This window comes from Ambystoma mexicanum, chromosome 4p (assembly GCF_040938575.1).
Source record: "Ambystoma mexicanum isolate Mex_15411 chromosome 4p, UKY_AmexF1_1, whole genome shotgun sequence".
NCBI classification, from domain to species: domain Eukaryota; kingdom Metazoa; phylum Chordata; class Amphibia; order Caudata; family Ambystomatidae; genus Ambystoma; species Ambystoma mexicanum.
In genome coordinates this window covers 469,609,984-469,623,800 of record NC_090927.1, presented here as the reverse complement: position 1 = coordinate 469,623,800, position 13,817 = coordinate 469,609,984, and positions in this window count along the sequence as shown.

Here is a 13,817-nt window from a genome sequence, read left to right as displayed (position 1 = left end):
GGAGCTGTTCATGATCTCCAGGTAGGGAAGGAGAGCTTCTGTGGGGACGGTCTTGAGGATGGGATGCTGGGAGGATGTCATCTCTATACGTTGTGACTTTAAGGGCTGCCTGGGTTTCTACCAGGTCCTTTGTTGACAGTGTCTTGAAAGTTGTCCAGGGAGTGGAGATTTTTGTGAGGAGTGACGTGAGGTGGGTCTGTGGATCCAGAGCTGGCGAATCTTGATTTTGTCGATGAAGAAGGTGTTGATGGCGGTGGATTTTTTGATGGAGTGTGGTATGGCAGGGTTGGGTAACGGGTTGACGCACTGCTTGACCGCTTTGAAGAGGGCTCTGCTTTTGTTGTCGGCTTCTGCTATGGTATTCTGGAAGTAGGAGGCCTTGGCTGTGTTGATTAGTTGTCGGCGGATTGCTCAGAGTTCCTTGAGGATGCCAGGTTGGATGCAGACGTGGAGCAGTGCCAGGTTTTCTCTTGTTTCGCAATGACTCTTTTGCTGAGGTGGATTCCTTGCATGTACCAGGGTGTTAGGCAGAAGCATGTGCAGTTCCCTTAGGGACCACTGCAAAAAGCTTAAGACTACAGGTGTTGGCAGTAAACCCAATTGGTAGCAGTCTGCACCACCCAGATTTACCTGGTAGCTGTGGCTGAGCAGTCAGACTTCTCTCAAGAAGGGTTAGGCAGTATATAGAGTATACACATTAGGTACAAAAATACAGTAGCACAAGCAAACACTGACCAGAGCTTTGGTATAAAAGTATATAATTATTTATTTAAAAACACACTTGTAAAAATACACTGGCACTAATATGTCAAGCAAGTTCAAACACAGTCACTAGAAATATATACACCTCCCTGATTAATTATTCAACAAGTCTTAGGAAAAGAACACCACTTATTATCAACACGGAGGTGAGCGCTTAACCAAGATGGCACTCCAATAATTATTTAAAAAGGGAGAGAAAAAGCAGAAATATGAAAACACACAATACCAACACTTTAAAAGAACCACAGCAAGTCAGGAAAGGCAGGGTCTACTGTAGAGCAAAAAGTTCATAGGCCAGGCCCACTCTTGGAGAGAGCAAGGCGGAATGTGCCCAAGATCACACAGTTGAAGTACACTTAAAAAGTCTTTGCAGATAGTTCAAAAGGAGTTGGATCAGTTCAGAAAAGTTAGTTAACAGGTCCCAGGTCACCCCAGGATAGAGAGTCAAGGATTTACGGCACACCTTGAACAGTCTGTTGCAAGGGAGACCAGGCGGGAACCAGTACCTGAAATGGTGAGAAAGCTCCAGCGGGGGCAGTTGTCTGGCAGCGGGTGTAAGTCGGTGCTTCGTCCCAGGGAAGAGAAGATCTCGACGTGGAGGAAAGCTGGAGGTCGTTGCACTGCCAGGGAAGAAACCAGCCGCGGAGTTTCCCGGTTAAAAGGTACCACCCTTTTAGTCGCGGTAGTGGTGACACTTCTAGTGCACGTGCATCCAGGTTGGGCGTGGCCATTGGAATGCATTGGGCTACATGTGCAGCATCTTCTGGGAGTGGCAGAGTGGAGCCACAAGGCAGAGCAAAGGGGCGTGGCTGGGACCAGGGTATTTAAGCCTGCCCCGCCCGCATGCCAGCACTTCACGTTAGTCTGCTCATAGCAGCGTAACGCCCACCGCCGCCTGAAGCGCTTCTTACCTGATTCCAGCAATACCATCGCCAGAAGCGCATCTTACCTGGTTCCAGCAATACCATCTATCATCGCCTGAGGCGCACCTCACCTGACTCCAGCAGTACCATTGCCTGCAGCGCATCTTACCTGATCCTAGCAGTCATCGCCGTTGGAGCGCATCCTTACCTGTTCCGGATTTCCAACACTTACGTGGGATCTCATCTCGGCCCGCATCCTCGTGGTTCCAGTCATCCATCACCAGCCAGTAGTTCTTCGGATAGCTGCTCCCCGTCTGACTTCGCCAGGCCATCCCTGCAGGAGAAAAGGACAAATAAGGTTAGAAACAACATAAAGACATTATGCTAAGGTTGCGCGCAACACAATCCTTGCGCTGACCATAGAACCAAACTTACCATGTATTTGGGATATTGTAAACTTCTCAGGACTCCATTGGGGTTTGCTTCCAGCACTGCGATTCTGCTGGGCCTCTCATCACCTATAGGGGAGTAGGAAAGACATTACAAGGGATACGAACAATAATAATCGGAAAAAAGACATTGCAAAAGAATACGGACAATAATCATTGCTGAAGAACACTTACCTTAGAAGTGGATCAGTCACAGCCGGTCTGGGCTACCACGCACATGGACCAGTGAAGGAACTAGGTCTGTTTAAAGCGCCCCTGCACTTGAGAAGCAGGACGGAGAGCTCACCCTCATTAATAAACAGGTGAGACTATGTGGGTAAACGCATGCTCACCACATTCTGGGAAGAAGGGTTTGATGGAAACTACAGCCATATCACAGCATTCTCACGGCCTCTCGTATTCTCACAGGGGCATTATTAACAACCAGAGCAGTCCACAACATAGGAGCTGGGGAAGAAGCCTGACCCGGGGGAACCAGTTCCAGGGAGGGCTGCAACCGTGCCCCAACGTCCCCGCAGAGACCGGGTGAGCGTAACAGAACGCAAAGCCTCTCCGAATCTCTGCCTGGGCGTTATGGAGATCTCAGAAACTGACCAGTTGGCCCAACTACTGGGGGAACTGTGGGCCGAAGTTCATGCCTCCAGACAAGAAACCAATGCCTTGATAAGGGACCTAATTGTAGCCCAAGAACGAACTGATGACTTGGCAAGACAGATGCTTCAGACACACGCAGGTCAGGTTCCATTACCTGGGATTGCACAACCTCCTATGCCATAGCCACCAGTTCAAGTGGTACTTCCAGGGGCAGTGCCACTGGCCCCGCCCCAATGTTTTACTGGCGATCCAAATAAGTATGCTATATTCATGAACCAATGTCGTCTTCACTTTCTGTGCCGCCCTGGAGCTTTTCCTAATGACAGCGCAAGAGTCGCCTTTGTTCTTTCATATTTAGGAGGAAGCGCAGCGGACTGGTCGATACCATTAGTAAACCAGGATGATCCTCTACTCCGAAACTTCAGAGAATTCCAACGGGAAATGGAAAAATTGTTTGCTAGGCACACCCAAGGACAAGCCCTGGATAACAAACTATTGTCCCTCAGGCAGGGAAACTATGATCTGCTGACTTATATCGCCACCTTTAATCGTCTTGTAGCACAGACAAACTGGCCAGAAGAGAAGAGGACCACACTCTTTTATCAGGGATTGCGTGGGGAACTAAAGGATGTGCTAGCCCAAGTGGTCAACCCTCCTGAGGGTTGTGCAGAGTACATCAATCTGACTGTACAGCTTGACCACAGGTAGCAGAATCGAAAAATGGATCGCACAAGAACTGAAGGGCGGTCGGTCTATATGCGACCCCGGGACAATCCAATCAAAACCCATGAACCAACCGAACCAATGCAGATCGGGAGATTACAGGCTCCTATCTCCAAGGCGGAGAGAGAAGAAAGGAGACAACAACAACTCTGTTTATACTGCGGAATAGCAGGACATTTCTTCCGGGAATGCCCGGTAAAACCCCCAAAAGGATAGTAGGTGCAACAGACAATGGCAATGAAGAAAAATAACAAAATCCGGAAAACTCCAATGCCCGACAAGCGTAGGTGTCCACTTGTCGAGCGAAAAGAAGGAATCTGTACAGACCTCACACCTGGTCATCCCGGTACTTTTGGTCAACTATCAACAACCGACAAAAGTACATGCCTTGGAGGCATATATTGATAGCGGAGCGGTGGGAAATTACATTGATCAAGACCTGGCTGCACAAATAAGCCTTCCTCTCCAGCAAAAGTTCAAATCGGAAAACGTCACAGCGGTGGATGGTTCTCAGTTGTCATCCGGCCCAGTGACACAACATACCAACAAAGTCATGCTGATGTGTCAGGATGGTCATCGGGAATCCATCTCTTTCGATCTTATTGGGGCTCCCAAGTTCCAGATGATCTTAGGTACGCCATGGCTGGAAACCCACAACCCTACGATCGACTGGTGAACACGAGTGCTGACCTTTCCTCAAGAATGCGCTAACATCTGCTACCAGAAAGAAGTGAAGAGCAAGGAACTCAAAATGAAATCTATCTTGGGACTCTCTGGTTCCCTACCCCCTGAATATCTGGATTACCAGATGTGCTCCAGAAGGAGCAAGCCAACACCCTGCATCCACACAGACCTTACGACTGCCAGATCGTTCTGGTGTCCGGAGCAAAAATTCCCTGCAGTCGAATCTTCGCTCTAACAGAGCAAGAAAACCAGCATCTGTAGTCCTACCTGGATCAGTACCTAGCAAACGGTTCCATCCGCCCGTCTAAGTCCCCTGCCTCCTCAGCTCTTTTTTTTGTACCAAAGAAAGAGGGTGACTTAAGAACTTTTTTAAAAACATTTTTTTAAAACAATTTTATTATTTTCCAAATAAACAAACACACACTAACCAAACATGCAGTGCAAACAACAATAGAATTTCACATTATTACCACTCAATATTAACCACTGCTCCCATTGTCCCGTCCTCCCCTACAAGCCTATTGTTCTTCCCATTCTGTATCCGCACTGCGTGGTGGGGTCTCCTTTCCGGTGGGTTCTGTCCACTCTTGTGTTGTTCCAAACAGTTCCGCTATCAACAATTTCCATGCCATCAGGGTTCCCACTTCTTCCCCTCCCCCTATATTGCTTGCTTCCTGCCATTCCATGGTCTCTGCCTCTGCCCATTTCTGCAATTCTTTCCACCACATCTCCACCCGTGGCCTGTGACAAGCCTTCCATCCCATGGCAATTCTCCTTTTCGCGAGCACATATGCTTCAATTTGTTAACATGCTTAAGCTTCTGCGATCTGGGAAACCTTCCAAGTAAACAAGCCCAAACTGAGTCTATGACAATAGTAACCCCCTTTGCCGCTAGTGTCCCTGCTACCTCACTCCAAAAGCGCTCAATCACCGGGCAGGACCAGAACATATGTACCATATCAGCCTTTTCCTCATCGCTTTTGGGGCATGTCTGTGTGCTAGCGTTTCCAAACCTTGATATCCTCAGGGGTGTCATATATGCTCTATTCATGATGTACAGTTGTATTTGCTTTAATCTAGCGTTTCTCGACATCTTTTTGTGGTATCCCAGGGCACGTTCCCACATCTTATCCTCCATCTGGGCTCCCACCTCCGCTTCCCAATCTGATCTTAATTGCGTTGGTTCCTTCCCAACCCTGGTCATCAGCATTTCATACAATCTGGAAATCTCGTGCCCTCCTTCCGTTATATCATATATCGTGTCTATGGTATCATCAGGCTCTCCTATCAGTACTGTCTGGGGCCAAGTATTTCTAATTTCCTGCACCATTTTATAATATGTAATATATTGACCCACATGTAACCCCACTTCCTCTTTTAGCTCTTCAAAATTTATAATGGCCCCTTCACGCCAGACGTCTCCCACAGTCACCAACCCCACCGATTCCCAGTGGCCCCTAATTGTCCTTTCATAGCTGCTCATCTCCCTTAGTCAATGCCACTAGCGGTATCTGCGGGGAGCATGGGGCCAGATCCGCCACCCAAGCATCAACAACATAAGACACGCTTTCATTTCTGTTTTAGGCAGCCAGATCATTTCTTTTAAATAGTATGGGCACAGTCTGTTTTAAATAGTCTAGACTCAGGTGTCACTTCGTCCGAAAGCCATTTGGCGACATATTGCAACTGGCTAGCTACATAATATACCTCAGGTAGTTTTATTCCCCCTCGTTCATAAAAGTTCTGCAACTTCCATAGCGCCACCCTTCTTCTGGTACCCTGCCACAAGAAGTCTCTGCATAGGCCATTTAATCGAATAAAGAACTTCTTGGGTATAAGATACGGAATATTTCCAAAATAATGTAGGAGCCTGGGCAAAACTACCATTTTGAGCATTGCGCTACGTCCCATCATAGCTAAAGGAAGCTTTACCCAAAATGTCATGCGTTTTTCAATTTTTCTTATGGCTACCTCAGTGTTATGCTTATGCTCCGCCTCTGCTGTATGGTACACATCTATCCCAAGGTACCTAGTGACTTAAGAACTTGTATAGATTATAGAGCACTGAACCAAATCACGGTAAAGAACAGATATCCCCTGCCACTCATCCCAGAGCTGTTAGATCAAGTGAAGAATGCTCAAATCTACACAAAACTAGGCCTACGAGGAGCCTACCATCTTCTGAGAGTTAAAAAGGGAGATGAGTGGAAGATGACATTCGAAACTAAATTGGGCTTTTCGAAGATCAGGTCATGCACTTTGGATTATGTAATGCCCCGGCAGCGTTCCAATTCGTCATGAACGATGTGCTTCACGAATTGTTGGACGTTTGCATACTCATTTACATTGATGACCTTCTTATTTACTCTACGTCCAAGGAGGATCACGTTGGCCATGTAAGAGCAGTTTTGGAAAAGCTTTGTCGGCACTGGCTGTTTGCCAAATTGGAAAAATGCTTCTTCCATGTCACGGAAGTAAAATCTTTGGGCTTCATGCTTACTACACGAGGAGTTCACATGGACACACGAAAGGTGGATGCTATCCTTCAGTGGCCGTCACCAACATCCACAAAAGGAGTACAAAGTGTGCTTGGATTTGCCAACTTTTATCGACGGTTTATTCACAGATTTTCACAAATAGTTCATCCAATCACCTCCCTACTGAGAAAAAATAAGAAATGCCTCTGGTCCCCCGAGGCAGAAAACGCCTTCCAGGAGCTGAAACTTGCCTTCACCTCAGCACCAGTTCTTCGGCACCCTCGACCCGACCTGCCATATGTGGTCGAAACAGACACCTCCAGCATAGCCATGGGAGCAGTATTGTCACAAAGAGACCCGGACACGGGACAACTACATCCCATACCATTTTGGTCCCGTAAGTTTTCTGTGCCGGAATTAAACTATGCAATCACTGACAAGGAACTGTTAGCAATCAAAGGAGCCTTCAAAACATGGAGACACTATCTTGTGGGAGCAAGGCACATGGTCACAGTTATCACAGATCACCGTAATCTGCAATACTTGAAGACAGCCAGGGCCAAATCTTCACACCAGCTTCGCTGGGCTCTTTTCTTTGCAGAATACGATTTTGTCATTACTTACAGACCAGGAGCGCGCAATGGGAAAGCGGACGCCCTATCACGCATGGTTGAGGACAAAGAAGCTTTCGCAACATCTTTGCCTGTGCCATTATTCTGGAAGAACGGATCCAGAACCAAATCGCTGCAATCGCCTGTTGTGAGGACTTAAAAAACAATCTCCGATGGCGGATGAACCAAACTGCACAACAGGAGAGGTTAGCTAAGGGTGACCAATACTCCATCAAGGATGATCTACCCTATTTTCAAGAAAGACTATATATTCAGGTCAGGAAATTGCAAGATCAGATAATAGCAGATTACCATGAATCATTAGTGGAAGGACATCCTGGGATTGCCAAGACTCAGGCCAAAATTCAAAAGGGCTATTGGTGACCAACCTGGAGAAAAGACATTGCCCAATTGATTGCAACCTGTGGTGTCTGCGCACAACACAAATCTCAGAAATTAAGTCCTGCAGGGTTATTACGTCCCTTGACTGTACCACCAGCACCATGGCATACGCTGTCTATGGACTTTATCACCGATATTCCTTCCTGCAACGGATTTAACACGATCCTGGTTATTGTAGACTTATTTTCCAAGATGGCCCATTTTATTTCATTGAAGTGGCTTCCCACTGCTTCTGCCCCTGCCACTGTGTTTTTGGAGCAAATTGTTAAGTTACATGGTTTCACATCGGTATTAATTTCAGATCGCGGAACACAATTCGTCTCAGCTCTCTGGAGGAGGTGCTGCAAAATAGCCAAGATGGACCTCCGGTTATCCACGAGTCACCATCCCCAAACAAATGGCCAAACCGAGAGGACCAACCAGACCTTGGAGCAATACCTGAGGTGTATGTTACAGCAAACTGAGGAGTCCTGGAAAAATATCCTCTGGTTGACCTAATTTGCCTACAATAACTCCGTCTACACTAGCACCGTACAGACCCCATTCTACACCGTGCAAGGTCGACGTCCACTTTTGATTCGCTTGACGAATTGGAAATGCCAGCAGTTACAACATTGCACAAGACTATCACTCAAACCCTTAAAGAGGCAGCAGAAAATCTGACCAGAGCCAAAGAACAACAGAAAAAATTGCAGACCCACATTGAAGGGAGGCTCTGCATTATCAAGTCGGGGATAAGGTTTGGTTGGCGTCCAAGAACATTCCCTTGAAAGGACCCCGAGCCTTCCGTCCCAGGTACCTAGGACCTTATCCCATCAAGGCCATCATTAACCCTGCTGCCATGAAACTGGATTTACCAGCTAACATGCAGATCCATCCGGTGTTCCATGTCTCTCTCTTAAAACCAATGAAGCCAGATACTCGGATAGAAGCACCACCCAAGCCCGACATCATAGGAGGGGAACCGGAATACGAAGTCAAATCCATTCTGGATTCCAAGATAGTACGATCTAAACTGTATTACCTTATAGACGGGAAAGGTTATGGACCTCAAGACCGTACATGGAAGCCTAGTGAATTTGTCCATGCCCCATGACTAATCAGACAATTCCATCGTAACAAGCCCACCAAACCAGGACCAGGAGGAAGCGTGCCCATGAGAGGGGCCTTGAGGGGGAGTGCTGTCATGGTCACAGAGCAAGGACCACAAGCTCCATCACTTAAAGGGTTCAGATGGACCCAGTCCTGGCGCCTTTGGCGCCAGGCTCATAAGAAAGTGTGCTCTGCACACTTTTATTCTAGTGCACGTGCATCCAGGTCGAGCGTGGCCATTGGAATGCATTGGGCTACACGTGCAGCATCTTCTGGGAGTGGCAGAGTGGAGCCACAAGGCAGAGCAAAGGGGCGTGGCTGGGACCAGGCTATTTAAGCCTGCCCCGCCCGCATGCCAGCACTTCACGTTAGTCTGCTCATAGCAGCGTAACGCCCACCGCCGCCTGAAGCGCTTCTTACCTGATTCCAGTGATACCATCATCTGAAGCGCATCTTACCTGATTCCAGCAATACCATCGCCAGAAGCGCATCTTACCTGGTTCCAGCAATACCATCTATCATCGCCTGAGGCGCACCTCACCTGACTCCAGCAGTACCATTGCCTGCAGCGCATCTTACCTGATCCTAGCAGTCATCGCCGTCGGAGCGCATCCTTACCTGTTCTGGATTTCCAACACTTACACGGGAGCTCATCTCGGCCCACATCCTCGCGGGTCCACTCATCCATCACCCGTCGGCAGTTCTTTGGATAGCTACTCCCCGTCTGACTTCGCCAGGCCATCCCTGCAGGAGAAAAGGACAAATAAGGTTAGAAACAACATAAAGACATTACGCTAAGGTCGCGTGCAACGCAATCCTCGCGCTGACCATAGAACCATACGTACCATCTATTTGGGACATTGTAAACTCCTCAGGACTCCATTGGGGTTCGCTTCCAGCACTGCGACTCTGCTGGGCCTCATCACCTTTAGGGGAGTAGGAAAGACATTACAAGGGATATGAACAATAATCATGGGAAATAAGACATTGCAAAAGAATACGGACAATAATCATTGTTGAAGAACACTTACCTTAGAAGTGGAGCAGTCACAGCCAGTCTGGGCTAACAGGCACATGGACCAGTGAAGGAACTAGGTCCATAAAGCGCCCCTGCACTTGAGAAGCAGGACGGAGAGCTCACCCTCATTAATATACAGGTGAGACTATATGGGTAAACGCATGCTCACCACATTCTGGAAAGAAGGGTTTGAGGGAAACCACAGCCATATCACAGCATTGTCACGGCCTCTCCTATTCTCACAGGGGCAGTATCAACTACAATAATCATTGTTGAAGAACACTTACCTTAGAAGTGGATCAGTCACAGCCAGTCTGGGCTACCACGCACATGGACCAGTGAAGGAACTAGGTCCATAAAGCGCCCCTGCACTTGAGAAGCAGGACGGAGAGCTCACCCTCATAAATACACAGGTGAGACTATATGGGTAAACGCATGCTCACCACATTCTGGAAAGAAGGGTTTGAGGGAAACTACAGCCACATCACAGCATTGTCACGGCCTCTCCTATTCTCACTGGGGCAGTATCAACAACCAGAGCAGTCCACAACACAGGAGCTGGGGAAGAAGCCTGACCCAGGGGAGCTAGTTCCAGGGAGGGCTGCAACCGTGCCCCAACGTCCCCGCAGAGACCAGGTGAGCGTAACAGACGATCTAATCCTACTGACTCTTTTTGCAGCAAGAAAGATACCGCAATCATTCACTGGATTCCCCCCTTTTAAGTTGGTGTATGGCCAGAACCCATGGGATGTACTCGATATCATGAGAAAAGAGTGTCAAGGGCCCGATAGCCGACAAACCAGTGACCACTCCATGATACAGAACACCCAGCAGAACATGGAGAAGGTACAAAGCCTAGTAAAAACCAATCTCCAGATACCACAGGCTTGCTGTTAAGTTGGGTTCCTGGCCCATGACACTGACACCAATGTAGGAACAGGAAACATCTGTACTGAGTTCCAGCTCTGGGTATAGGGTACAGGAATACATGTAAGCCACACCAGGTAAGTTACCTGGACAGACATCCACCAGCATCCTCTCTCAGACAGCCCATCTTTTCAACTGATATTCACAGAGACATTCAGAAAATAACACTCTCACACACTGAATTCCATGTCAGTCACTCCTAGAATTCCATGCATACAAGGCAGGTGCAGGGAAAGACAAGACAACACTTGCCTGAGAAATCCCACAATAAAGAAGCCAAATTAGGACCACTGCAAGTAGGGGATGAAGTCATGGTGCTACTCCCCACTACCCAGAACAAGTTACTGGTTCGGTGACATGGGCCATATGTCATCACAGAGGCCATGTCCTGCCTCACATACAGTGATGAACAGACTGATAGAAGAAAACCACCCCAGCTATATTACATTAACAAGGTAAATGTCTGGTGAGAAAACAGCAACCCATCTGCTGGCTCTATATAAGAAAATACATTTAAATTATTTTATTGAGCATTTGTAAGGCACTTTATAACACAGAATTGTGTCTCAAAGCGCCACAGGTCTAAATGGGAAGAGAACAGGGGAAATAATAACAATAGCAAAAACTGTAATATACATACGTGGTCCTACTAGACCTTGTGGCATTCGGCCATGCAAGTGCATTGTGGAGAGGTGCAGGGGAAGGGTATGGCAGGGGGAACAGAGGAGTGGACAAGTGCTATCGGAGGATCCGGGAGGGAAGTGCTAAGGGGAGCCAAGGAGGAGACCTCAGGCTAAGTGCTGGTAAAGGCGACTCTCAAGGTGGGATGTGGAGTCATCATGCAGGGTCCTGCAGGGCAGTGCAGTGGGAGGAGGGGTGCTGGTATTGATTGGGAGGAAGGGCCTGGGATCTGGTGAGATTCATGAGGATCAGGCCACCGGTCATAGCAGCAGTGGGGTGATTAACAGGGAAGGGAAAAAGTGATCTGATGAGAAGGATCTCCGTGTTACTAGCATTGAGAGAGAGATCATTCGATGCACACCATGCCTGAATGGCAGTCAGGGATGAGAGAAGAGGGAGATGGGGAAGCAGAGGGAAATTTGAAGGAAAGATGTGTGTCATCAGCGTAATACTGGAAATGAGGAGAGAAGGACGAGATCAGGTGATCAAGTGGGGCAGGATAGATATTGAAGAGCCATGGAGATAGGATAGAACCATGGGGTACGCCACAGGTAGAGAGGGTGGTGGTGGAGGAGAAAGGGCCCAGTTGCAGCTGGAAAGGGCAGTTAGTGAGGAAGGAGGTCAGCCAATCCAGTGCCCGGCCAGTGATGCTGAGGGTGTCACTGAGTAATTTTGGTTGGAATGGTTGATCGTGTGGAAGGCAGAGGAGAGATCGAGGGGAATGAGAACAGCAGGAGAGTTGGAGTCGAGATTTGTGAGCATGGTTTCACAGGTGTTCCAGAGGCACGGAAACTGCTCTCCTGATTCCCGGAATCCAAATTGATGGTCATGAAGGCAACCAACAAGATCAGTGTGGAGGGTCATCTGGGGAGGACAAACTTTTCCAAGAGATTACCCAGGAAGGGGTTAGTAGAGATAGGGCAATAGTTAGCCAGGCAGGAGGGATCAGCAGATGGCTTTTTTTAGGAGAGGGTGTGCAACGGAGTACTTGAGGAATAGAGGGAAAGAGCCAGTGGTGAAGGAGTGGTTACAGAAGTCAGCAAGAGCCAGAGCAAGAGAGTAAATCTTGTCCTTGAAGGTTCTGGAGGAGCAGGGGAGCACTTGTTTGGAGGAGGCCTTCATAGAGCGGACCACTTTAGAGCCCTCACCTGGTGCTATGGGCAGGAGGGAGTAGGGCGAGGTGGGTGGTAGTAGGGGGGCCAAGGGAGGCAGGGGAGCAGGTGTGAGATAGGAGATGGGGCTGGAGAAGAGTGAGGACGTCCTGTGTTTGGAAGTCATGGGTGTTGCGAAGGCAGCGAGGAGAGGCGGAGACTACAAGTGGATTGGCGAGTTCCTTACAGATTTTGAAGAGGTCAGCCGTGTTGTTGGTGGCTCCAGAGATGCAGGCTTGGATGTGGGCCCGCTTCTTGGAGTGAATAGAGCAGCAATGTTGCCTTTGGAGGAGGCAGCAGTCCAGTTTGTCAGAGGATAAGCCCATGGTCTGCCACTTCCGTTCAGCAATTCTACACTTGCGTTTCAGAGACGTTAGATCAGAGTCATACCAGCTGCTATTCTTGGTGACAGATATTTTAGGCAGATCCTCATGGCAGGGGCAAGGATGGCAAGGGTGTTAGAGGTGGCAAGGTGCAGGTTGGCATGGACAGAGTCAGAGGGAGAGCCATTAGCGGGGGTGGAGGCAAAAGCAGCAACTGACACTCACTTCATCGGTCGATTGATGGCGAAGGAGGCTGGCAGCTCATGGGGAGGTTTGGAAAGAGAGTCCTGGGCCCCAGGTGCGAGTAAAGGAGAGAGTGCTCAGACCAGGAGAGGGGGGGGGGTGACAGGATTAGAGATAGGAATGTCACCAGAGATGAGAGAATCAAGAGTGTGGTCAGCAAAGTAAGTCGGGCCAGAAGGAAGACTGGTGAGAGAGAGGGAGTAACAGAGGACCCGGAACTGAGTGGTGGATGATTCAAGAGAGTCGAGGTGGATGCTGAAATCACCAAGGAGAAGGAGTTTGGAAGAGATGAGGGAAGGTCGGCCCATTCAGAGAGGGAGATAGGGTCTATAGATAGTGGCGACGGTGAGAGAGAAAGTAGTCGAGACCCCAAGCCTACAAACGAGGAATTCAAAAGAGGAATAGGAATGATGGAAGCAGGGACCCATTCAGGGAAGATCAGGGCCACTTCACCTCCAGGCCTGTTGGGTCTGGGTTTGGCAGGGATTTTGTAACCCTCAGGAAGGAGAGTGTCAAAGCAGTGACAGAGCTGGCGTTGAACCAAGTCTCGGTAAGAGCGGGGACGTCCAGGTCAAAGTCTTCAAGAAGGAGACAGATATCAGCAGAGTGTTTGACAGCAGAGCGAGCATTCAAAGTAGCTAATTGAAGCTGAATACCACCTTTGAAGGTTTTCCGAATAGGTGCACCGGGGCGTGGTACTCCCATCAATGGTGTGGAGGAGTGAGGTGAAGGAAGCATGGGTGGCAGGAGAAGAGAGGACGTTTATGAGAGAAGGCAGGCGCTGGTCGAGAAGGAGAATAGTAGGTTGAGAACCTCG